General features: G+C 36.1%; 1 protein-coding gene across 2 annotated transcripts in view; it reads right to left on the bottom strand.

Annotated features, from left to right (window-relative positions):
* Nucleotides 1–1476: 1476 nt before the first annotated feature.
* LOC128545849 (uncharacterized) overlaps nucleotides 1477–27549 on the bottom strand; it is a 54345-nt gene continuing 28272 nt past the window's right edge. Inside the window, exon 6 of one of the 2 annotated variants that reach the window (XM_053551372.1) lies at nucleotides 1477–1519. The gene's annotated coding sequence lies outside the window, so the exon portion shown is untranslated. Of the gene's footprint in view, nucleotides 1520–17779; nucleotides 18162–27549 lie in introns of those variants that run through there. The other variant, XM_045333876.2, reaches the window with a different exon arrangement.

Here is a 27549-nt window from a genome sequence, read left to right as displayed (position 1 = left end):
CTGCATTTGTATTTTTTTTTAGACATCTCAGACAATTATAGATTTTTTAATTCTTCCAGGATGGCAAACCAAAATTTCATTTTCATTCAATTTTAAATCGAAAGGACCTTACCTTGCAATAAATATTTTTTCAATATGGTTGATTTTTGAAAATCTTTTCTCGTCTGGAAATTCGACTCACCTGAAAAAGAAACACAAACATCTACTGTACAAAAACTTGATGTGTTCCATAGGACACGGTGCACCCACTTTCTGAAAATGTACATGGTTTAAATTTCTATGAAACTTTAAAGATAAATTTTATTGAAACTAAACTTTTAAGCATTTGTTTTTTCAACTAAGAAAGGGGCCCCAAAACCCTTTGGGGTCGGCTAATGAAATCTAAAACACAATTTCACATCTTTGAAATTTTACACCAATCAAATACTTTTTTGAGATCATAAAAATGTATCCTTTTATCTTTTTTTTTTTTTACTAAATCAAGTGCCGAACTTATGTGTGTCCAAAATCATGGTGCCCCATTTCCATAAATGTACAGGGTTTTCATGACATTGAATTATTTAAAGTATTACATGCAAAAAAATTTTTAAGCATTTGTCTATTTCACCCAATCAAGGCCAAACCGGTCGACGATGAAACCCAAAAAAAAATCCCCATGCAATTCACTCCATACTGAATAAAATCTTCAATTTTCTCCCCCTGGTAAAATACATTTAAATACCTGGGGTAAAAACCCTTTAGCATATTTTTGACTTAAAGGGCCATACTCTGGTCTGGCTAAAGAAACTAAAACAAAACCCAGGTGACAATTTCCATGCTGATAGTATAACAATCATGTTTCAAATTCTAGTTCAAATACTTTTTGAGACACATGCGACAAAAACTTTCAGCCCCTTTTACACATTTTTTTTTTACTAATCAAGGGCCAAAAACCGCCCTGGCAATGTTTAACCCCAAAACCCCACAAAATTTTACATGCTGAATAAAACCTGTGAGTTGATGACTGGTTTTTTTGAGATTGCATACAAGATTGGGGGATGGGGGATGCAGGGACTGATACAAACGGGGCAACTCAGAACTCTAAAAAAAGTTTGCATAACTTACCAAGAACCACAATTATTACTTTATTATTTGCACGTCTTAACCCAACAGATTTAGAGCCAGGGGCCTTTTTCCCAAAATGATCTTTCAAAAATTTGTTGTATGTTTGGTAGTATCAACGCCAAATTCAGCAAGTAAAGGCATAAATGCCTCCATTCTCTTTTAAAAATTTTTTTTCCTCTAAAAATTGCTAAATTCATTCCTACTCAATGCCCCTTTAAATTAAATTTGGGGGGGAAAACCCCTTTAATTACAAATATGGTTTTTAATAAATAAAAAATATAAACATAAAGATCAATTTTTATTTACAATTTCTCTAAAAAATTAATAGCCTTTTGAGGTCCGGTTTTTATCCAGAACAAACGGAATAGTAGTCGACCAATAGGCTGCTGTGATACGATGTATTTATATGTCAATGCTGAAAATAGAAATAATAAGTCTCTTTTAATTAGCCCAACCAGTATCAAATCATAGCAGACAAAAAAAAATCCATAAAAACAATGATCATTTTGAAATTAACTTTTTTGTGTAAAATATAATTTTTCAACAGTTTTTCAAACAAAAAATTTTCTTGCAAATACAAAATGTTTTACTTCATAACTTCAAATACAGTGCGTTTGAAGTTTTGGATTTTTACAAATACGTGGTATTTTTTGCAAATATAGTAAGCCCCGACGCTTCTATAGACTGACATATACTTTTTGCAAATACAAAAGCCTTCTTTAAAATAGACTGGATAAAATTGGTAAGACTTAATGTGTTTCTAAACAGCAGAACTTATTCCTAACTCAAAAATTTTCGTTTTTAATTTTCTTTTCCGATACTTTTAAAAAAATCCTACTTTACTTAGCCCACAAACTTTTTTTAAATTTAGCCCCAAATAAAAAAGTTTTCCATACAATCTTAAGAACTAATGCCCGGCATTCGAATCTTCTTATTCTGAAAAAAAAAAAAACCTGCATGCCTTTAATTTTTTTTTCCCCCAAATCTTTTTTTCCTTAAACTTTCTCTAAACCATGAACCAGGGTAAATGAAGAATAAAATCCCTTTTAAGTTCTTAAAATCTTTTCACGTTGACATCCCCCATAATGTTAAAGAGGGGAAAATTTTTCTTTACTTCCCTAGGGATAAGTAAAAATTTAGATTTCAACCAAAAAACATATTTCTATCACTGAAATTCCAAACTCTGTCAGATTTTTTTCTGATTCATAAAAATTTCCTCGAAAGTCGAAAATTCAAAATTTAAAATGTTTTTACATTTTTATTTCACTAAAATTTCAAGTTTATAAGAGTGGGAAATATTGCCATATTTTAAGGTTTTTTTTTTTTTTTTTTTTTTTCTTAATACCTACAACACCTCTAATCAAAAAATTTATACAAAATGTTTTTATCATGGTTTTTAGCTACTGCACTAAAATTTTTAATTTATAAGTAGTGGAAAATTTCCATATATTTAAGTTTATTTTTTTTTCCTTTTGTATGTTAATTACTTAGCACATCATTTTTAAACCCAACCTGCTAAATTTTTTAAAATGGGGGTCTTCATAATTGGGGATCCCTTTGTTAAAAAGGGTGTTCACTGAAAACTTTTCTGATTAATACGAACTGCAGACCATATCTTTGTCTGCACTTTCGCAAAGGGATTTCACTTGCAGCCAGCACTAAAGGTTTAAAAATTTTTAACCCAGGGCCCCCACTTTTAACTTTCAAATCGCAAGTTACTTTTAAAAATCATCGAAAAGGGAACAATTACTTCAAGTATTGTGGGTTCTGTTTACTCCCAATCAAACAATGTCTCACCTGGGGAAAGACTCCCCAAAAATTTAACCCTGGTCCCTTCCTCTCCTACAGACCACTGGGGGAATTCTTGATTGTTTTTTTTTTGCTTTTGTTTAACTCACAATTTTTCATAGATTTTAGCTATTTAACCTGCAGCAACAACATCCAGCCAGAAAATTTTTTCACCAATACAAAAAAAAGCCATTTATATATCACGTCCCCGAATTTTTAAAATCCTACCTTAATGGGAATTTGGGTTTTCTCTGGACAAAATATACAGATGGACGGACAACAGACAACCCTTTCCACATAAAATTTCCATTTTTTTTAAAATGGGGGTATAAAAAAGACCTTAACCCCTGGGCACGAACCCCCAAATTTCTCAAGAGCTGTCACCATTGCATGTGCAAATGTACATATATCACTTAAATAACATTAAATGCCATTAATTTTAATTTCTTAACACACAAAATTATTCGTCAATACAGTATAAAACCCACTTTTAAAAAAAAATTTTGTCAAATCCAATTTCAGCAAAAGGGATATTACAGTAGACTTAATAAAAATTTTGAGATTAAAAAAGAGATCTGGGTTCAAACAAATTTTTGCAAATCAAAGTGCGAGACCTGATCTTGAATCTCTTTAACACCCCGAAGCAAGAATCCCTTTTTAAGTTGTTTATGCCCATATATTACAAAAGTCAGCTCTTGGAAACTTTCTCACTTAAAGCCGCCTTTTTTCCCATTTATGGAAAAAATGATTTTTCCAAATACCCAAGGTACATCAACAAACAAACTGCTACTAAAAAATGACTGGAAAATTATAATTTTCAATATTTAAAATAAACTGTGAACAGCTTATTTTTTTGCTAAAATGTTAAAACTTTTTTCCCCCCAACAAAGTCATCTGCATTATCATAAAATTGGGTAAAAACCAGCAGGATAAAAAATTTATGCTCACGGTTAAAAAAATTATGTACTTGACAAATCCCAAAGCAGAATAGCAAGCTGTTCTGAAACAGGCTTCCCTTTCAAAAACCTTTTTTTTTTTCTGGGAAAGGCCTGATTTTTTTGAAAAAAATTTTCTACAAATTCCCTTTTTTTGTAAAAAATTTTTACAGCTCAAAACGGGGAATAAAGTCTTTTATTAAAACTGTGAATTTTCTTATATAAGAAAAAAATCTTTCTAGAGGGCGTTTGGGGGGGCCGTTAATTAACATAAACCCCAACTGGATCACTCACCCCCAAATTCTTCACTTTCTTAATATTTCCATATCCCAAAAAAACAAGACGTCCCCATAGGATGAATAGCCCCCAGGCACTTTTAAGAATTATGGGCCCAGTTAATTGGGGGCCCTTTTACCTACAGCGGGGTCTTGCCCGACACCTCGCTTTCTGGCCCCCAAAACAGCGTTTATTTTTAAAAACCATGCATGAAAAGACAAAAATGGACCACAGGGGGCCATCAATGCCACTATATAAAAATTACCTTTTAACTTTTTAAATTGTACCCCTTGACCTTTGAGCACAAACCCGTCTTGCGTGCGACACGTCGTCTTACTGTGGGGACACATTCATCCAAGTTTTTAAAAACCATCCATGGTTGACAAAAATATGAAAAGACAACCCTCAATGCACTTCCTTTAATGTCTAAGTTGACCTTGACCTTTGACTACGGACCTGGGCTTGCGCCACACTCTCTTACTGTGGTACACTTCATGCCCAATTATTTGAAAATCCCTCCCGTGACAAGTATGGACCGGGGCAGCCCCATCAATGCACATCCTTTTAAAGTCTAATGGCCTTGACCTTTTGGGTACGGACCTGTCTTTCGCGCGACATCGTCCCTTTCGTGGGACACATCATCCAAATTTTTTAAAATCCAACCCCGATGACAAAAATATGGGCAGGGCACCCCCCAAGCACTTTCCTTTAATGCTAATGTGACCTTGACCTTTGAGTACGGGACCTGGTCTTGGCGCGACACTCGTTTCGTGGGAAAACTTCATGCCAAGGGGTTTTTTGAAAAAACCCTCCACGAACAAAGATAGGGCCGGACACAAAATTGCGGACAGACGACAGACCAACTGCAGACCGACAGACTGACAGACCGCAACCCACAGACTACAGACACAGCGGTCAAAAAAAAATTTTCCCCTTCGGGCTAAAAAAAGTTGATGCCCACTGACAATTCAAATCAATAAATCATTTTTTCTTTGAAAATCTGGTTTAAGGTGATTCTGCAGGTTTGAAACAAGTACTTTTCAACCAAAGGAAATTCAGTCAATAAACAAGAGCTGTCACTAATGGTGACAAATGCTCCCCCGCAGCACCTTGACCTTTGACCTGGTGACCCCAAAGTCAGTAGGGGTGTTGTACTCAATAAGTACTATCAGCATTGTGAAGTTTGAAGGTCCTGGATGAAGTGGTTCGCATGTAAAGTGCCTTCATGCAAAAAGTTAATGCTGGCCCCTGTGACCTTTGACCTGGTGACCTCAAAGTCAGTAGGGTTGGTGTACTCATAAAGTACTATCATCATGTAAAGTTTGAAGGTCCTGGGTGCAGTGGTTGCGAGTAAAGTGCCTTCATGCAAAAAGTTAACGTTGGCCCCGGTGACCTTGACCTTTGACCTGGTGACCCCAAAGTCAGTAGGGGTGGTGAACTCAATAAGTACTATCAGCATGTGAAGTTTGAAGGTCCTGGGTGCAGTGGTTCGCGAGTAAAGTGCCTTAATGCAACAAGAGGACCATGATGGTCCTGAATCGCTCACCTATCCCCACATGACCCAGTGTTGAACTGAGTATGACGTCATTATTTCTATTATTTGACATAGTGACCTAGTTTTTGAGCACATGTGACCTAGATATCATCAAGATAAAAAATTCTGACCAATTTTCATGAAGATCCATTGAAAAATATGGCCTCTAGAGAGGTCACAGATTTTTCTATTATCTGATCTAATGGCCTAGTTTTTGAAGGCGCGTGACCCACTTTTAAACTTGACCTAGATATCATCAAGGTGAACATTCTCACCAATTTTCATGAAGATCTCGTGAAAAATATGGCCTCTAGAGAGGTTACAAAGTTTTTCTATTTTTCGACCTACTGACCTAGTTTTTGACCGCACATGACCCAGTTACAAACCTGACCTAGATATCATCAAGCTGAACATTCTCACCAATTTTCATGAAGATCCGTTGAGAAATATGGCCTCTAGAGAGGTCACAAGGTTTTTTCTATTTTTAGACCTACTGACCTAGTTTTTAACCCCACGTGACCCAGTTTCAAACTTGACTTAGATATCATCAAGGTGAACATTCTGACTAATAATCATGAAGATCTCATGAAAAATATGGCCTCTAGAGAGGTCACAAGGTTTTTCTATTTTTAGATCTACTGACCCAGTTTTTAACCCCACATGACCCAGTTTCGAACTTGACCTAGATATCTTCAAGGTAAACACTCTGACCACTTTTCATGAAGATCCATTGAAAAATATGGCCTCTAGAGAGGTCACAAGGTTTTCCTATTTTTAGACCTACTGACCTAGTTTTTGACCGCACGTGACCCAGTTTTGAACTTGACCTAGATATCATCAAGGTGAACATTCTGACCAATTTTCATGAAGATCCAATGAGAAATATGGCCTCTAGAGAGGTCACAAGGTTTTTCTATTTTTAGATCTACTGACCTAGTTTTTGACCCCACATGACCCAGTTTCAAACCTGACCTAGATATCATCAAGGTGAACATTCTGACTAATATTCATGAAGATCTCAGGAAAAATATGGCCTCTAGAGAGGTCACAAGGTTTTTCTATTTTTAGATCTACTGACCTAGTTTTTAAACCCACGTGACCCAGTTTCAAACTTGACCTAGATATCATCAAGGTGAACATTCTGACCAATTTTCATGAAGATCCATTGAGAAATATGGCCTCTAGAGAGGTCACAAGGTTTTCCTATTTTTAGACCTAATGACCTAGTTTTTGATCCTACGTGACCCAGTTTCGAACTTGACCTAGATATCATCAAGGTAAACATTCTGACCAAAATTCATGAAGATCTCATGAAAAATATGGCCTCTAGAGAGGTCACAAGGTTTTTCTATTTTTAGATCTACTGACCTAGTTTTTGAACCCACGTGACCCAGTTTCGAACTTGACCTAGATATCATCAAGGTGAACATTTTGACCAATTTTCATGAAGATCTCATGAAAAATATGGCCTCTAGAGAGGTCACAAGGTTTTTCTATTTTTAGATCTACTGACCTAGTTTTTAACCCCACGTGACCCAGTTTCGAACTTGACCTAGATATCTTCAAGGTAAACACTCTGACCAATTTTCATGAAGATCTTTGAAAAATATGGCCTCTAGAGAGGTCACAAGGTTTTCCTATTTTTAGACCTACTGACCTAGTTTTTGACCGTACGTGACCCAGTTTCGAACTTGACCTAGATATCATCAAGGTGAACATTCTGACCAATTTTCATGAAGATCCATTGAGAAATATGGCCTCTAGAAAGGTCACAAGGTTTTTCTATTTTTAGATCTACTGACCTAGTTTTTGACCCCGCATGACCCAGTTTCGAACCTGACCTAGATATCATCAAGGTGAACATTCTGACCAATATTCATGAAGATCTCATGAAAAATATGGCCTCTAGAGAGGTCACAAGGTTTTTCTATTTTTAGATCTACTGACCTAGTTTTTAACCCCACGTGACCCAGTTTCGAACTTGACCTAGATATCATCAAGGTGAACATTCTGACCAATTTTCATGAAGATCCATTGAGAAATATGGCCTCTAGAGAGGTCACAAGGTTTTTCTATTTTTAGACCTAATGACCTAGTTTTTGACCCTACGTGACCCAGTTTCAAACTTAACCTAGATATCATCAAGGTAAACATTCTGACCAAAATTCATGAAGATCTCATGAAAAATATGGCCTCTAGAGAGGTCACAAGGTTTTTCTATTTTTAGACCTACTGACCTAGTTTTTGAATCCATGTGACCCAGTTTCAAACTTGACCTAGATATCATCAAGATGAACATTCTGACCAATTTTCATGAAGATCTTATGAAATATATGGCCTCTAGAGAGGTCACAAGGTTTTTCTATTTTTAGACCTACTGACCTAGTTTTTGATGGCACTTGACTCAGTTTCGAACTTGACCTAGATATCATCAAGATGAACATTCTGACCAACTTTCATAAAGATCCCATGAAAAATGTGACCTCTAGAGTGGTCACAAGCAAAAGTTTACGGACGCACGGACGCACACACGGACGGACGACGGACGACGGACACCGCGCGATCACAAAAGCTCACCTTGTCACTTTGTGACAGGTGAGCTAAAAAGTTAACGTTGGCCCCTGTGACTTTGACCTTTGACCTGGTGACCCCAAAGTAGTAGGGGTGGTGTACTCAATAAGTACTATCAGCAAGTGAAGTTTGAAGGTCCTGGGTGCAGTGGTTCGCAAGTAAAAGGCCTTCATGCAAAAAGTTAACGTTGGCCCCTGTGACCTTGACCTTTGACCTGGTGACCCCAAAGTCAGTAGGAGTGGTATACTCAGTAAGTACTATCAGCATGTGAAGTTTGAAGGTCCTGGGTGCAGAGGTTCGCGAGTAAAGTGCCTTCATGCAAAAAGTTAACGTTGTGACTAAAGAACGAACTAACTAACGAACGAACGGACGGACAGTTGAAAACTAATATGCCTCCCTTCAGGGGCATAAAAAGTAGGGGTCTAGCACTTTATTTTTGTTATACCAGTTTTAAAAATACTATTCATCTGGTCAATTTTCACAAAGGACTCCTATGGGAAAATCCCCCTACATGTATGTTTCACTATGTAGATTTTTAATGAAGCTATTTGTTAAATTGCTTTTGCTTTTATTTTCGGAAATTCGTCAAATATCAACTGCAGTACTTAAATCCCTGCTATGTTATGCTACAGATCTATAGTCAAAATTGATTTAAGCAAGACAGTCATACTGACTATTTTTAACACTAACTACACTGGATACAATAGACTCCCAGCAACCTATATGCAACCCTTTCGGCAGCTACCTGGCATTATTCTAGATTTTCTGGATAAATTATGTTACCTCGTCACTTATGGTGAATCAAACATGCAAAACCACCTTAGGCCAGAGTTCTTTGATTTTTCGTTACTCAGACCCGCCGACCCTATTTTCCGTCATTTTCAAAAAATTTCAAAATTATTTTTTGGGCAACGATCAATGTTTTGCTGCATTCTGACGACGACGACAATGTCGATATTCGTCAGCGCATTATTCGTCAGAGTCATATAGGCGCAATTTCCGCTCAAATGGAAGCGTCTCCCATACGTAAACAAAAACTTGAGTGAAATTTAAGATTGTCTTTGAACGATTTATGCGCGATGGAAAAGCGGAATATTTGGTTTGTGATCTAGTAAATAGACAATAAAACAACGAAAAACAAGTTCTGTAAAGGTTACAGTCAGTAACGGTGTCTCAAAATGTAAGAAAAACATAGATTTACCCGACGTAAATAACAACGGCAACATTGAATGTAAATTTGACATGCCTTTGGCAGTTATATATTACACGAGGATGAGGTATAGGAGCAACAAAGTGCTGCCAAACAAAGGAGTCATCCGTTTCAGATTTTGGGGGGTTTTTTTTACCAGGAGGGAAAGGGGCCCAGGCCTGTGATTTGGAGCAAAAACAGCTCGGTGTTTGGGCAAAGGGGAATAAAAAATCTTATGTAAAGTCTGTTTTTGGGGAAAACTGCATAATTTAAAAGATATTTTCTGAGGGAAGGACCCTATTATGAAGGGGATAAAACCTTGTGATATGCTTATGAAGACATATATATATTACAAGTTGCCTGATTGGAGGTATTTATCTATATATTCCATTGCATACAAATCCTTTTCAGGGACCTATCTAGCTACTTATGCTTTCAGTCATTTTCTGACCATCAAATATAAAATAAAGAGTGGCCCGACTTTGAATCACTTGCCCCTGACCACGGTGGGATCGAGCCCCACTCAGGTCATCATGTGAAAAAGATATCCAGCTGGCTGACTGAAGGTAGGCCATTCTACCCAGATGCCAATTCATGCCTGAGATGATGCCCAGAGGAGTACCTGGGGTCTTCCTGCACCATTTAAGTCTGGAAAGTCACCATATGACCTATAAAATTGTGTCAGTGTGACTTATAACACAACAAATAAATATTAAAATGTATTAGATAAAGATCTTGGTCAGAAAAGTTGATGAATTAAAAATAAAATGCACATGCTAAAAATGAAACCAGCCGATTAGACCATTGAAAATTGCTATTCAATCATCAATTTAATACTCGCCGGAGATGTTATGACCAAGGGCAAATAGTACCCATGCCCAAAGAGTGATTTTGTTAAAGTTTTTGAAATCATCAATTTTATGTTCAAGATAATAAAGAAATTAAACACAGAATGGTAATTTTCTTTGTATTACATGTTAAATGCGTATTAAAGTAGTGTTAAAATCCTTTCAGGCAACACATTTGAAGTGATCACTTATCGTCTGTTGTTTTAGTAAATTTTACTGCCTTTTTACTGTCAACATTTTTCTGCCCAAAATCCGAGTAACAAAAAATAAAAAAACTCTGGCCTTAAAGTAATAATAGGGATGAATCAATAAGATCACACAATTTTCGGTAAGTGTTAATAATAACCGATGTTACCACTGTAGAAAATTAGCAACATTTCTTGCTAGTAATCATTTTTAGCAAAATCTTGGCAAAACTAGAACTCCTGATTACCTAATACTTGGGTACTTCCAAGTGAAATATCAAAAAAGTATTTTTGTTGTTGTTGTTGGTTTAACATTGCACCGACACAATCATAGGTCATATGGCGACTTTCCAGCTTTGATGGAGGAGGAAGACCCCAGGTGCCCCTCCATGCATTATTTCATCACGAGCAAGTACCTGGGTAGAACCATCTAACTTCCGTAAGCCAGCTGGGTGGCTTCCTCACATGAAGACCCCGAGTGAGGCATGAACCCACATCGATGAGGGGCAAGTGATTTGAAGTCAGCGACCTTAACCACTCGGCCACGGAGGCCCCTAAAAAAAAGTTCCTTCTTCTTCTTCTTGGAATTGAAAGAAAATGTCAAACTAAATTAAGTTGTACCTTCTGACTTCTAACGGCCATTGTAGCAGGAACTGAAAACCTATATACAGTAGCATTCATCGAGTTCTTTTTTCATTCTGAATTTGCATAAATTTTTTTCGAAATGGAAAAACAATGGAAATCAATATTAAAGCAAAACAGTATTTGTCTTGCATTTATTTATACAAATTAATTTAACTGTACTCATGTATAACATAATATGCAATGTCCTGTCGGAACAGATCACTTCATCCTTCTACTTAACATTCTTAAGTGATATTTCTCCTCCATCAACTTTGCACTGGAATTACAATGTATGTGTACTGCTAGGTGCATATCCTCAGATTTATCAACATAACATATCTTTTGACATAATTCAACAGCTACCCCTTTAACCTTGACCCTAATGGACTGGTCCATCATTCAATTTGGGCAGCATCACTTATTATTCGAACGGGTGTTCACTGAAAATTTACTGACTGAATCACTAACAGTGCAGATCATGATCAGCCATGATGGCCCTAGGTCGCTCACCAGAGTAACACACCATAACAAACATGTTTGACCTAGTGACCCAGTTTTTGACACCACATGACCCAGTTTCGTCTGAGTTTTCAAGGAGATAAACATTCTGACCAAGTTTCATGAAATGTGGCCTCTATAGTGTTTTTTTCTTCGATTTGGCGTAGTCTTTTTATCCAACCATGGCTAATTTTTAACCTGTGCTAAATTTCATGGAGACAAATATTCTGACCAATTTTCATTACGACTGAAGTAAAAAATGTGGCCTCTTGAGTGTAAACAAGCATTTTCTTTCATTTGACCTAGTGACCTAGATTTTGACCCCACATAACCCAGATTAAAACTCGTCCATGATTTCATGAAAACATTCTGATAAAGTTTCATGAAGACTGGAGCAAAAAAGTGGCCTCTATAATATAAACAAGCTTTTCCTTTGATTTTACCAAGTGACCTAGTTTTTGACCCTACATGATCTAGAGTCGAAATCATATAAGACTTCATGATACCAAATATTCTGACCCAAGTTTTATGAAGATTGAATCAAAAATGTGGCCCCTAGAGTGTTAACAAGCTTTTCCTTTTATTTGACCGGGCAATCTAGTTTTTGACCCCACATGACCCAGATTCAATCTTGGCCTAGAAGTCATCAAGATAAACATTCTGACAAAGTTTCATGACAATAGGACATGACCCAGTTTCAATCTTGGCCTAGAAGTCATCAAGATAAATATTCTGATAAAGTTTCATGACGATAGGGTCATAAATGTGGCCTCTAGTGTTAACAAGCTTTTCCTTTAATTTGACTGGGTGACCTAGTTTTCGACCCCACATGACCCAGATTCAACTTGACCTAGAAATCATCAATACAAATATTCTGGCCTAGTGACCTAGTTTTTGACCGACAAGACCCAGATTCTGTCTTGGCCTAGGAATCATCAAGATAAACATTCTGACTAAGTTTCATGAAGAAAGGGTCATAAATGGGTGGCCTCTAGAACAAGCTTTTCCTTTGATCTGGCAGGGTGACCTAGTTTTTGAACCAACATGACCCAGATTCAAACTTGGCCTAGAGATCATTAAGGTAAACATTCTGACCAAGTTTCACGAAGATAGGGTAATAAATGTGGCCTCTACAGTGTTAACAAGCTTTTCATTTGATTTGACCTGGTGACCTAGTTTTTGACCCCAGATGACCCAATACTGAACTCGTCCAAGATTTTATTGAGGGTAACATTCTGACCAAGTTTCATTTAAATTGGGCCAAAATTATGACCTCTAGAGTGTTAACAGTCAAAATGTTGACGACTGACGACGACGGACACAGGTCGATCACAAAAGCTCACCTTGAGCACTTCGTGCTCTGGTGAGCTAAAAAGAGTTGATAACCAGGGCCTTTTTTAAAAGTATCTATAGGGGTTTTGGATTCCATCTAAAGATATTGAACATTTTTTTCTAGTCAAAATCATCTATTAAGACCATCTAATGATCTTTGGAAAATGAAAAAGGTGGTCTTTGTTGACAGGTTGTCTAACAACACAGGTAAATTTACACTAATCGGGGTTAAACACGAAGAGAAAACTGAAGTGGCCTTTATTTAAGGGTGGTCTTTAGTGCTAGTTTGACTTTCTAAAAATCACAAGGCAACTCATTTTTTTGTTATTTTTGGATAGACTTACCGTATTTTCCCGTATTAACGCCCCCGGGGGCGTTACATTTTCCAAAGAGGGGGCGTTTATTTGAGGTAAAAAAATAAAAAATGAAAATTTTTACAAAACTTAAAAACATCGTTCAAACTAGCTGTAAAGTGTTTCTGTGTTGTTTAATCCCCCCAAAACGTAATTATTTGGCATCCAATTTAATGCAGTGTGTCTTTTATGCATTTAAATACGGTACTGTACCTCGTGTATTCCATGTCTGGCTTTTTGACACGCTCGCGACTACACATTACGTCATGACCCAAACAGCTGTGTACTCTGACAACATTTTCCTTAGTACATGCGGGTAGCTAATTGCGCAATACACAATGTCAATGGTTTGACACGCTGCTGTGCCTGCTTTTAAATTAAAAGTTCTTAAAACTGCCGAAGAAAAGGGTATATCGTAAACACATTGCTGCAAGTCAGGAAGCGTGTGCGCGAGTGTAGTAAAAACAAATCAAAAATGTATTTACCGTTTAATTTTCTGTTACGTACCGTACTTAGTACAAATGTTTTGGACTTACGGTACATGGACTGTTTAAAAGTGTGTTTAATTTTTAATACATTGGACTTTAGTACTGTAAATTACTTATTATGTGGACTTATAAAAATGAGGTAGGTGATTTTTCCCCGTTCTTGTTGATTTTTTTCCCTCCAAAATGGTCGGGGGGCGTTAATTAGAGGGGGGGCCTTAATTCGGGAAAATACGGTAACATTTTCCGTTTTAAATAAAATACAGACAATTCAAATATATGCAAAAATTATTTAAAGTGAAAAATCATGCACAAAACAAAAACAGGCACAACAATTTTAACATAGACATGTATATAATATTGCATGAGAGAATTTTTTCGGCAGTGATTTTTTTCTATTTTATCTTTATAATTTTTAACCGTATCAAAATTCTATTTATTACAAAATTATACAACACAATTTGATACAGTTGATAATTGTGACAAGTAAATATTTATTACACATCTTATCCTGGAGTCAATGAAAGGTGACACCAACAGTCCATGAAGAGTTTTAATTATGTTTTCACAGTAGACTCTAAATGTCTTATGTCCGCAATACTATCTCTGACACCTAAGTCAGGAAGCTCTTTTCTTTAAAAATAAGTAACTTCTACCCAATTCAATCACTTATACTGGTAATTATACTATATTAAATTTACCAAAGAAAAACTGGAGCCACCAACTTCTCAGATCTCGCCCAAAATTGAGCATACAGAAAAGACCTATCTTCTAAATAGCTTGTGATTCAATTCTTTGTTGCGGTTGGGTTTCCGAAAGAATCACACCCTCACAATTCATATGATGACTTTGCAGCTTTTATTTGTGGAGGGAAGACTAATCTATGCTCCTCAGTGCATTATCTTATGCAAGGACCTTCCATATGCCAGCAAGACTGGTCTGTCACAATACCTGAGCAGTAACTGAACGCTGATGTGACGGAAAAAAGCTTTTAAGCCAGGTACTGTTACCACTCAGCAACAGAAGCCCCGTCTGTGAGTTCAGTCCTCAGGTCTGCTGTTTGCTCTTCATACGAACTTCTCCGCAAGAACAGTTGTAAGAACTTTACTTGCAAAGAGCAGTTGTACAGCATAGAATCTCAGTCACTGTTTAAGAAATGTTCAGTATTTTCAACCAAAATATTCTATTTTTCTGATAAGGACTTGAAGAAAGGACAGATAATTGCCAAATACACATCTGTCTATCCCCCAGGTATGGTATCTCTCATAAACCCACACCCTCTACCTCAAAATCCTGGATATGCCCCTTAACACTGTCAAAAAACAGCATTAAAAACCCACCACAACCTAGTGACCTATTTTTTCCACCCGCATGAACTTCGTGAAAATCATTCTGATAATACTGGTATGGCACAGCTATACTACCAGAGGAAAGGTGGACAATTCAGGATCTCCCTAAATTAATGTTTTCACAACTTCATCTGCGATCATAATCAGTCAATCTCTTTTCAGTATAGTTTTAAAAACGTAGATTTACCTTACCCTATAGAAACAAAATGTCGGCTGAACTCGGCTTAATACATCAAATAATTAATACTGTGCATACTGCTATATTCATTAAATAAAATGTTTACACGTTAAAACACATTATCTTGGCCTAATATATGTCACTGTCAATTTGTAACAAGATACTTGTATTTCTCATATTTAGCATGCAAATCGTGTATAATTGCCATCATGGAAATACAAAAGAATACAGTTATTCTGTGGCATGTCTTTAAATCAAATGAAACAATCAAAAAACATTCTCGGAAAACATGATTTCCAACACAAACAAAAGCAATGCTGTCACGGATTATTATATATACATGTGACTGACAATTTCCATTGAACACGATTTCTCAATAAAAGAACAAAGTGACGTCACAACTTTTGTTTTTATCTGTCACTGACAAAAGGTATATGAAGGTCTGTAATTAGGTAATAACTATGGACAATATAATAACCCCACAATTACAGGGCAGTGTCTCCTGTTACAGCTTTGAACTGCCTAATCACTGCTAATTGCACTGACAATAAGGGAACACCACAATGTCATATATTTTACTGCAGCCAGTACTTGTATACTTGCATAGTCTCACGGCAAGTCCATTTCAGTAATAGACAAATTCATTATTACATCAGGTTTGGTAGGATTAGTATATTTTTATGCTATAAATCCAAATTAAGCAGCGTACTCTGGTGCCTGCAGAAAACAATAATTCTGTTTTCATGTAATCAGAAATAATTGGACAAACAGTGACTAAGTTTCATTCAATGTTGGACCCCAGAAAATCCTGACTAATTAATAACCAAAGCAATTGTATGGCAACAGAATTTTTTTCTTCTGACGTAAGTAGAGACTTTCTCCAAGCTAAGAACTTCAAATCAATAGGACTGCAGTAAGAACAAAGAGAATCTCCTCTACTGCTTTCATATTTAACCCAAATATACCAATGCATTAGGTCATTAGGCCTCAGTTGTTCTCATATATCTGTCTGAAAGACGGATATGGCAATGGTGTTTGTTTTTTGATGCCCCTATGTATTACTTCCGCACGATAATTTAAACGACAGCATGTTTATATTATCATTTGATTGTTATGGTTCTCATGCACTGTTGAACTCAAAAATGTTGTCAATGATAGAAGTTAAGTGCATACTGTAATGTTATACAAAAATATTTTTATATATTAAATGTTTTAATGAAGAAAAATCATAATCATCAAACATGTTATCGTTTGAGTTATCGTGCGGGATTTATAGCTGAAAGATGGATGTGGCAATGGTGCCTGTTGTTGTTGTTGTGTAAGACTTTTTCATGCTCCTATGTAGTTGAGACAGATGTGGCAATGGTGCTACTTTTTCATGCACCTATGTGGCAATGGTGTTTGTTTCTGTTGTGTAAGACTTTTTCATGCCCCTACTTAGTCATGCCCTTATGTAGTCGAGACAGATGTGGCAATGGTGCTTGTTTTTGTTGTTGTGGAAGACTTTTTCATGCTCCTATGTAGTTGAGACAGATGTGGCAATGGTGCTACTTTTTCATGCACCTATGTGGCAATGGTGTTTGTTTCTGTTGTGTAAGACTTTTTCATGCCCCTACGTAGTCATGCCCCTATGTAGTCGAGACAGATGTGGCAATGGTGCTTGTTTTTGTTGTTGTGTAAGACTTTTTCATGCCCCTATGTAGTCGAGACAGATGTGGCAATGGAGCTACACATTTCATGCCCCTATGTAGTTGAGACAGATGTGGCAATGGTGCTTGTTTTTGTTGTTGTGTAAGACTTTTTCATGCCCCTATGTAGTCGAAACAGATGTGGCAATGGAGCTACACATTTCATGCCCCTATGTAGTTGAGACAGATGTGGCAATGGTGCTACATTTTCATGCCCCCATGTAGTTGAGACAGATGTGGCAATGGTGTTACTTTTTTCATGCCCCTACGTAGTTGAGACAGATGTGGCAATGGTGCTACTTTTTCATGCCCCTATGTAGCTGAGACAGATGTGGCAATGGTGCTACTTTTTCATGCCCCTATGTAGCTGAGACAGATGTGGCAATGGTGCTACATTTTCATGCCCCCATGTAGTTGAGACAGATGTGGCAATGGTGTTACTTTTTTCATGCCCCCACGTAGCTGAGACAGATGTGGCAATGGTGCTACTTTTTCATGCCCCTACGTAGCTGAGACAGATGTGGCAATGGTGCTACTTTTTCATGCCCCTATGTAGCTGAGACAGATGTGGCAATGGTGCTACTTCTTCATGCCCCTATGTAGTTGAGACAGATGTGGCAATGGTGCTACTTCTTCATGCCCCTATGTAGTTGAGACAGATGTGGCAATGGTGCTACTTCTTCATGCCCCTATGTAGTTGAGACAGATGTGGCAATGGTGCTACTTCTTCATGCCCCTATGAAGCTGAGACAGATGTGGAAATGGTCCTACTTTTTCATGCCCCTATGTAGTTGAGACAGATGTGGCAATGGTGCTACTTCTTCATGCCCCTATGTAGTTGAGACAGATGTGGCAATGGTGCTACTTCTTCATGCCCCTATGAAGCTGAGACAGATGTGGAAATGGTCCTACTTTTTCATGCCCCTATGTAGTTGAGACAGATGTGGCAATGGTGCTACTTCTTCATGCCCCTATGTAGCTGAGACAGATGTGGCAATGGTGCTACTTTTTCATGTCCCTATGTAGTTGAGACAGATGTGGCAATGGTGCTACTTCTTCATGCCCCTATGTAGCTGAGACAGATGTGGCAATGGTGCTACTTTTTCACGCCCCTATGTAGCTGAGACAGATGTGGCAATGGTGCTACTTTTTCATGCCCCTATGTAGCTGAGACAGATGTGGCAATGGTGCTTGTTTCTGTTGTTGTGTGAGCCTTTTCATCCCCTATGTAGTAAAATTATAAAAGGCCCTATATATATATATAGGAACAGAAGTGTTAACCTATTGTGTTCCTACCTATGTAATGACCAGCTACAATGTAGTCTTTAGGAAAGTATAATGTAGTAGAGGTACCAGGTTGAGCAATTTTTGTAACAGGTTCACCATTTTTTGTACTAACAGAACTAAAACTTAGTAACCATACCTTCCTACATTTAATGGAGGAAGAACTTACTATCAATGACTACTGTATTCTGTAAGTATTTAATTATCTAACAACTATCAAAACAACACTTCTGCTTCAGACACACATAAATCTAGCAAAATTTAAAAATCATGCCAACTGATTAAAAGTTCATAATTAATTATTCATGTATGTACAGGTATATGTAACGTCAACACAATCAGTCTTTAGAAAATATTGACCAACAGGAGATGATATCTGAACCATGACCGAATCCAGAAGTCCCATGATACAAACTCTTCAACTATTCTGCAATAAATTTAAACAGTGATGTACCTATAACCTGCAAGTGATACTGCCTTTGCGACCAGTGCAGACCAAGATCAGCATGCACGTCCATGCAGTCTGATCATGGTCTGCACTGTTCGCTATTCAGGCAGTAAATTTTCAGTGAACACACCTTTGAATAAAAAGTGGTACTGCCAAAATTGAATGATGGACCAGTCCATTTTAGAAATACAGCAGGGTAAAGGTCAATTTCTCCTGTTTCCTGATAGATTTTTTCCTGGGCTGTATCATAAGCTCCTCATAAAATGTCTATCAACAATCCATCATCTTATGATAGGCGCTTGCAGACAAGTGATGCCTAACAGATACACACAACTCAGGTAGGCCAAGTACCTAGGGCATATGGATAAACAACAACTGAAGGCCCACTAAGAGAGTGAACAGATTTTTAAGTAACATCAATAAGTTATGGTGATTGTAGAGGTCAAGAGCTAAGTATCAAATCATGTGCAGATGTACACGTTGCTAGAACTACTTATCCTACACTGTACACAAGCTGCTGGTGGCAAGTGATATTGCCTTTGCAACCAGAGCAGGCTGATCATGGTCTGAACTGTTTGCTGTTCAGTCAGTAAATTTTCAAAGAACACCCTTTGAATAATAAATGGTATTGCCCAAATTGATTGATGGACCTGTCCATTTTAGAAATGTAGCAGGCTAAAGATTAAAGGTCTCTTGCAGCCCCAATCAGAGGAAAAGCTGGAGAATGTAAAGAATGTTAGAGGTCCATTCAAGGATGCTACAGACCCTAGCTGTTAAATGAATACTTAAGAAGCCTTTCCAGAGATGTGGAATAATGTCTTTTTTACTAATTTTAGCATGGTGACTCCAAAAAGGGTCAAGTGGACTCAACTGAACAAACTTGAGAAAGATTTTTCCATGGATGCTACAGTCCGAATTTGGCAAAAATCAAATAAGCAGTTCATGAGCGGAAGTGTTTCCCCTTTTTTTGCTCTGACGACCTCTAAAAGATGGAACCATTTCAACAAACATGAGAGACGTCCGTGCCAGGACTTGAGACTAAGTCTGGTAAAGATAAATAAATAAGAGCGATTCATGATAAAAACTTGTTTAAAACTTTTTCTATGAAAACAATGTTTTTGCATATATTTGTGAGAGGTCCATATAAGGATGCTACAGATTGCTACAGACCAAAATTGGTGAAGATCTACCTGGTGGTTCACAAGGAGATTTTTCAAAGATTTTCTCTAGTTTCAGCTCAGATGGGCCCTACAACGCATTAAGCTGAACCGCTTGATCAAACCTGCCAGAGGTCAATTCCAGGATGCTACTGGCCATGTTAGTGTAGTTGTGGCCAGAAGTTTACATAAATAATAATATGGAGGCATGACAACAGAAAACAAACCATCCACCTATACTAATAGCTCACCTTAGTATTAGAGCTAAAAAGTTTTAAAGCAAATTCCTCTTGAGCAAATTCTCACCAAACTTCAGACAAGTAAAAGAAGAAATTCTAGTCAATTAAAGCACAAGAACCATGACAAGCAATGTGTGAATTAAAAACAGCAAAATTAATTAACATTTTCACAGATATGACAACAACAATCACCAAGTATGTTAAACTGGATCAGTATCTCGGAATAACAACTGTGTCCACAGTAATTGAAAATTCTCAATTTGTCCCCTGGCTGATGCAACAAGGGAGTTGATCCTGCTAGCAACCGTTTTAATTTCTAAATTAATTTGTTACTCTATAGAGTATTGACTTACTGGACTACATATTAACAGAAATATATACACGCATGGTTAACTCCTGGATATTTATAAGCTGTTTACAACATGGTGTGACAGTCTAGCGACAATGTCACCAATATAGCTCTCAACAACAGGTGCTTGGTAGATCACATGTTTCACATCTACTTCACATCTACTCATAGGCTACAAGTAGTTATATGAATATTTTTACAGGACCCCTTACATAAATCACAGGGCAATAATTCGAACTATTGACTGGTCTATAGTTCAACACTAAAACTTTTGCTGGGCTAAATTCAAATATTGAAGGAACTAGAATGTGTCTGTAGGACACAGGGTGTGCCCCCCACTGGTACATTTGTCATAAATGAGGGCCAATAATTCAAATGTTTGCAGTCTTAATGGGGTATAGCCTCAACAATCATTTTATGAAAAGGATTCATTATTCTAGGCCCTTTACTTTTTGAGCTATGAGCATCACAAACAAAAAATCCACTATTTTGGTTATTTCACGGGCTATAACTCTGTAACAAGACAGAGCTCCAGATAAGCTGCGTATTTGCCTATTTACGCAATTAAAATTGCAGAAAACCCAATTGAATTCATACAGTGTGCGTACTGAAACGCAAGTAAAATTCCTAATACCCAATTCGTAAAAAATCGCTTGCGTATCGCATTTTCCTTATAACTAAAACGGGTACGAGACTTTAACACTAGATTTGACTGACTGGTTATACGTTACCGCAGAACAGGTAGCAATTTATCGGAAAAATTATAGGGCCATTCAGTCGGCAGATCTGTGTTATTTGGACGCTTTGTAAACAATTCTCCTTACGCCGATAAAATGTAAAAGAGGTTGCAGAAAAAAACATTGTTGCAGCACAAACAAACGAATTAGTGCGGTCACACATTAAACCGGAATCCACCTAAAAACCGGAATACACCGGAATACACTTTGCATAACCGGAATACACCTGTATTTTTTAATTTAAAGGTATTTCTGAAGTGTTTTTGATATAATTCAATCATATTTATCATAAATAATTAATATACGAAAGGAAAATAAAATACGTTCACGCAAAATAATTTTATACGAGATTGTCATCATTAAAAACTGCATTGAAAGTCATTTTTTTAAGGAATTTTGGAAATATGCATATGACATCGGGTGTAATTAGACTTGTGAATGGACATTATAAACTTATTTTTGCTTTCAAAATTCATCAAAATTTGTGAAGCTTCTTGTTGAAATTATGGTATGATCACTAAGCAATGGTGTAATTTAAAATTTGCATGAAAAAATCTTGCAGGGCACTTTTCACATGCTCGGTAATCAGCTGCTTACGATAATTTAATAATTGGCGCCCTTTTTGACAGTACACAGGATCAATACTCTTTATCAATTAATTTCAACACTTCATTGATTCTTGTTACCTATGTGCACTCGCCGTGACGTAACTTGCTGATCAAAAAATCAGCGAGGCATGTCTACAGGAGAAAGGGCGGGATTTAGCAGAAGATCAAAGGCAGGAGGGCATGACCGCGAGTGTTTATTTTGGAATACACGTGTCTATCATGGAAATAGTTTTACTGAAGGAAATGAATGACAAGAGAAAGGATTATCAAAGGAAAATGCCTCCGGGTCCCGAAGGACGCACAGGCAAGTATCATGCCGGGTCCTTTGAGCGTCTTTTGAAAATCTCCCGGGTCCGGACCCGGAGTCCCGGGTCAAATGGAACCCCTGCCGTATGATGATGCTACAGACCAAGTTTGATGAAGAATTCAAAGAGAGGAAGTAATTTAAAAGGATTTCTATCCTTTGTTATTGCAGCCCTCAGAAGGGGCAATGTGCCCCTACTTGAATAAAATTGAGAGAGGACCTTAAAATGATGCTGCAAACCAAGTCATCTAGTGGTTCATGAGAAGAAGTTGTTAAAAGGTTTTTCTACTTTTAGCTCTGGTGGCCCCTTGAAGGGACCAAGTGTCCTCATTAGAATAAATTTGAGAGGAGACCTTGCCAGAATGCTACAGACCAATTTTGATGTAATTCTGACCAGTGACCACTAGTTTAAGAGATCAGATGTTTAAGTAAAAATGTTGACAACAGACTCAGGATGACAGACAATGGACCATCCACTATATTAATAGCTGGGTCTTAAATTGTGAAAAAAATTTTTAATGGTGACAGAAACTAGCAATTATTTTATTTAACAGCTGCATAATTAATCATGCCAACTAGGAAACTAACCCTTAGTCAGCTAGTGTTGCCCGCTAAGTGTAGAAAATCGATAAAGAGGACTGTCTCTTACACTGTTACACCTACAGTCGTAACAGTGCTGAAGGATCCAGACAACAATTTAACCAATTATAACCAAAAAAGCAATCTAACAGAAGAACACAATCTTACTTTAATATCTGGCATTTCAGGTGATGCTTTCAATCTGACTGAACCAACACAACGAAAAAGTTGTGATCCCATAATTATGCGAGTGTAGATGCAGATGTCAAATATCACGTATTTTCACGACCCATTTTTTTTCCTTTTCCACCACTTTTAATTGCAGTTGTAATCAAAAGAATCCTGAAAACACTTTTGATGTATAAGAAGAAACGTGAAAATGATACTTAAACACCCAGTAAAATGTCCCTGATATGCAACTGTGCCAATATTGTGTGTGCATGACTGGGGCTTGAGCCAGTGCCCACAAATATCAGTCATTATCGACCACTTCACCTGCCTTACACAAGCTAAATATATACCTACTGAATGGCATAAGAATCCATCAGACTGCAAAATTTTAATGCCTTACTTTTGGAAACATTTAAAGTGGGAGTCCCCTAGAACACGTAGTTTGAGGGATCTTCTCCCTGAAACCACCTTCCTGTCTGCTTAGTAATACTTTTCAAAGTCATAAACAAATATTATGTACATTGCAAATTGTTGTTTTTATTATTATGCAAAACAGTTATGGCACCTGTGCAGTGCAAGTCAGATTATAACAGTTTATAAGTCTGTAAAGTTTCATTCAATTTCCATTTAGTGGATACTGAGAAACCAGCTGACATAAAAACCAAATTGGGAAAACAACACATTATTGAATGCAACAGCTCTACTTATTCTTTGAATAGTCGCCCTAAAACAGTAGTAACTATTGGCCTATATATCAAATAACGCAGGTGTTTGAAAAATATTATGAAATATTTATATACACAACAATAAATAACCTTAAACCATTACGATACAGATATGTGACTTAAATATTATATATTCTAAAACACTGAATGGCTATGAAAAAAATCTAGTCTTTTTTTGAACCTTTAAACTTCTTTCAAGTCTTATCTGTTCCCACAAAGTCCCAGTTAAGGTCTGACATGGAGATTAACATGCATTAATATTATTCTAAGCAGGGACCTGAAAATCTTAAGATCCAAACTTCGTTTCTGCACAACCATGACTAGCTCTAAATTGTTTGAATTTATGATATTTTTCTTCTGAACAAGTTATCAATATGTTGAATATATACATGTATTTAACATCCAAAAAGAAAATCTGTTAGTGTAATCGCCAAAAGGCTCATAATGAAGATTCATTCCCTTCTTCTGGCAAACAAATAGTTGTACTACCAACCAACTCCCAATACTGAAGTGCTGGGCCGGAGGTAGCAAAGAAACATTTCAAGGGTGGCATAAAATTCCATAAGAACTTAAGAAGAATATTTAGCATCATGTACAAATATGGGCTATCATAAATAGTTGCTAATCATAGATTGTAAACCTAAATTATAAGCATTAAATACAGTAGATATTATCAATACTGCTGAGGGTACTTGTTAACCATTTAATAGGCATGCACAAGAGACATTTCGACCCCAAGACATTTCAACCCCAAGAGACAATTCGACCCAAAGACATTTCAACCCCAACTCCTTGGACATTTCGACCCCATTCAATGATATGCCTGAAAACATCTAAGAATGCCGTCATTATTATAATTAAGCTTTAATCTATAGATAACTGAGCAATTTCAAAATGAAATAAAGCTTAACCTTTAGCATGCTAGGTAAATTGTCGTCTGCTGCAAATGTCGTCTGCTAAAATTGTAAAGTTCATTCTATTTGCTCCAAAATTGGAAGAAATATTGTCAGAGTAGCAAACAGCTTGGGACCTGATCAGTCGCCGATTTAATCGGCGTCTGATCTGGTTCCTAGCTGTTTGCAAAGGCTGTTAAATTCGCCTGCAGCAGGCTAAGGGTTAATTAGCAATTAAAATGTTAAAATACGGTTATTTTCGCGAAAATAAGATTTTTTTTTTTACGAAAATGAGCCATATTTGTCTAAATTTCTTTATTCTCTAAAATTCTTTTTCTAATTTCTTAAAGACTATATCAGTACCTGCCTTCATATGAAAACGAGTGATTTTTATCTAACAATAACGAAATAATCATCATTTATATATATTTTATGATTTATGTATCAGCCGTGTTTATTACGTAAATAATTTAAGATCAAACCGTTCTGATTATCTATCTTAAAATAACCTTCATATAACATATTTTCATACTTGGTGCTTATTTATATTTTCAAATCATTTTAAAGACTATTTAGTACACGGCTATATTAAAACAAAAAGGATTTTTAAATCATGGGCCGATTTCGCTGATTTGAATTATGAAAATAACTTTAATAAAGTCACATCTTTAATACCTCTTTATTTATTTATTTCAACCAAATATAAATAATTATAATGTAACTCAAAGAAGTTTAAGATGTCACTATCTTCATTACATTGATATTTAAAATCATAATCAGAAAAAAACGTGATCTTTTGATTGGATTATCTCACCTTGATTAATTGTTTGTTGATATACAGCATGTGTATATTTATCTGCAGTGCGCATTGCAATAAATAATCAATTAATCGATTGTGGTGACATCGCATATTTATAAACATGTGTCAACAGTATCATTAATTTCGGCAAAAATGTAAAGAAAACAATAGAAAATTAAACAACACATTGCTTATTTTCGCATTTAATGTTATTTTCGTAAGCGATTTTGACGCACACATAAAGTATTTGCTTAACAGAATACAGAATATGATTTTTGTTATTTACAAACTGCTCTTTTCTTTTCTATGAATGACATTCCTTCCTGTTAAAATATCAAACAGGAAATCTCCGTTACTGCAAAATATAAGAATATATGAGTACTGTTCTGTTAAAAACGGGGAAAAAATTAATATCATATTTCATATCTGAAAGGAAAATGTGGCAGCCGTATTACTTTTTTCTATTTTAAATATTTTAGCAAATACACGTGATTTAAAGTATGATTTTTTTTAAACTATGATTTTAGCAACTTCAAGCGATACACCGAAAAACGGGATACACCGAAATGCATTTTCCATAACCGGGATACACCTATATTTTGTTAGGTAAAGGTATTTTTGGAGTTTTTTTTTGAAATAATTCAATCATATATCATAAATGAATAAAATACGAAAGGAAAATAAAATACGTTCAAACACATTTCCATTACCGAAATACGCCATTATTTTATTAATAAATGGTATTTTTGTAGGGTTTATTGCAGAAATTATTAGTGTATAATATAAATAATACTGGCAGTAAGTTTCAGAAGGATAAATAAAATTCTTTAACGCAAAACAATTTTATAAGACTGAAATTTGGCGACCACGCGGGAAATTGCCATAATCGAAATACACAGGTCTGTATTTCTTTAACAAATGGTATTTTGAAGTGATTTATGACTGAATTCAAACATATATATCATAAAGTATTATTTTTCAAAAGGAAATTAAAATACTTTTGCGTGTTACGTCTTGTACACGATTGAAAATCGGCGTGCGCACTGGAAATTTGTGCATTCGGAATTTCCATGTCCTAGATTCTCCGATGTACACAGGTATTTCTTTAATAAATCATATTTTTAGGGTTTATGATAGAATTCAATCATATCTCAAATAAATAATTACTTTACAAAAGGAAGATAAAATGCACAAAACATTTTGTTGAACGCACGGGAAATTTGCGCACTCGTGGATGAACAACAATCGCCAGAATTTTGTTAGCTTTTAAATTAAATAAAAGTTTATCATATTTAACTGCACTTACCTTAAGCTTGTTAGACATTATTTGTCACATGTCACTTGTGTGTGCTTACAAATACAATGTATACTGATTAATTGATATAATCAAAAGGTGTGATAATCCAATCAAACTCTATCAGGACTAATCAGAGGCACGTGTTTGTTCAAAGAGCTATAAAAATAAAAAGATCGGCAACTTGAAAGGCATATAGAGCAAATCTCGCCAAGAAAACGTGACACCTGAACGAGATCTCGTTTACCTGAAGTGACGCGTTTTCCACGCGCCATTTTGTATGCAAAAGAAGGACACGGTCAATTATTCATCGGTAAATTAGTTATCAAGGTATGACCATGCTTCTTTTGATGGTAAGAAACATGCATTTTGTGTCTTAAGACTATTTCACATTAAACTAATGTTGTTTTAGAAGCTAACATGTATTTTAAATATTGCACTTCACTAAGATAACGCCGATTCACGTTCTGACACGAGATCACGTGAGAGTACCGCCAGTTGCCATTCTGTGTATTTCATACTTCTTTGGTTTGTTACGCCACATATATTCAAAGGACATTAATTGTGCTTCGGCAATAAATGCAGTAAACGTTTTTATATTCATATATAAACACGATACAATTCTTTTAAAAACTGATTTTTCATGATATATTTTCTTTTTAAATTATCAAATTAAACATGAAGAAATAATTCAATTAGTTCCAATAATAAACTTTCCGGTCAGCGCGGTTTATTCCCTGACATGTATTTTGTGTATGATTCATTTAAAAATAGAATATTTATATACATCTATATATTAATATTTTCTAAAATATGCAAAATGGAAGAAATATAAAATGAAAACATACAGCTATTTCTGAGGGGTCGAAATGTCTTGGGGTCGAAATGTCTTTTGGGTCGAAACGTCCAAGAAAATTAAATTTTGGGGTTAAAATGTCTTGGGGTCGAAACGTCCAAGATTCTTATATAATATAGTCAAGTGTTGACATCATGTCATGTTTTGCATTTCTGTAATTTGTGCTATT

The sequence above is a fragment of the Mercenaria mercenaria genome, chromosome 9 (genome assembly GCF_021730395.1).
Source record: "Mercenaria mercenaria strain notata chromosome 9, MADL_Memer_1, whole genome shotgun sequence".
NCBI lineage: Eukaryota > Metazoa > Mollusca > Bivalvia > Venerida > Veneridae > Mercenaria > Mercenaria mercenaria.
The sequence above is the reverse complement of the archived record's forward strand: the minus strand, read 5'-3'. Positions and strand labels throughout refer to the sequence as shown.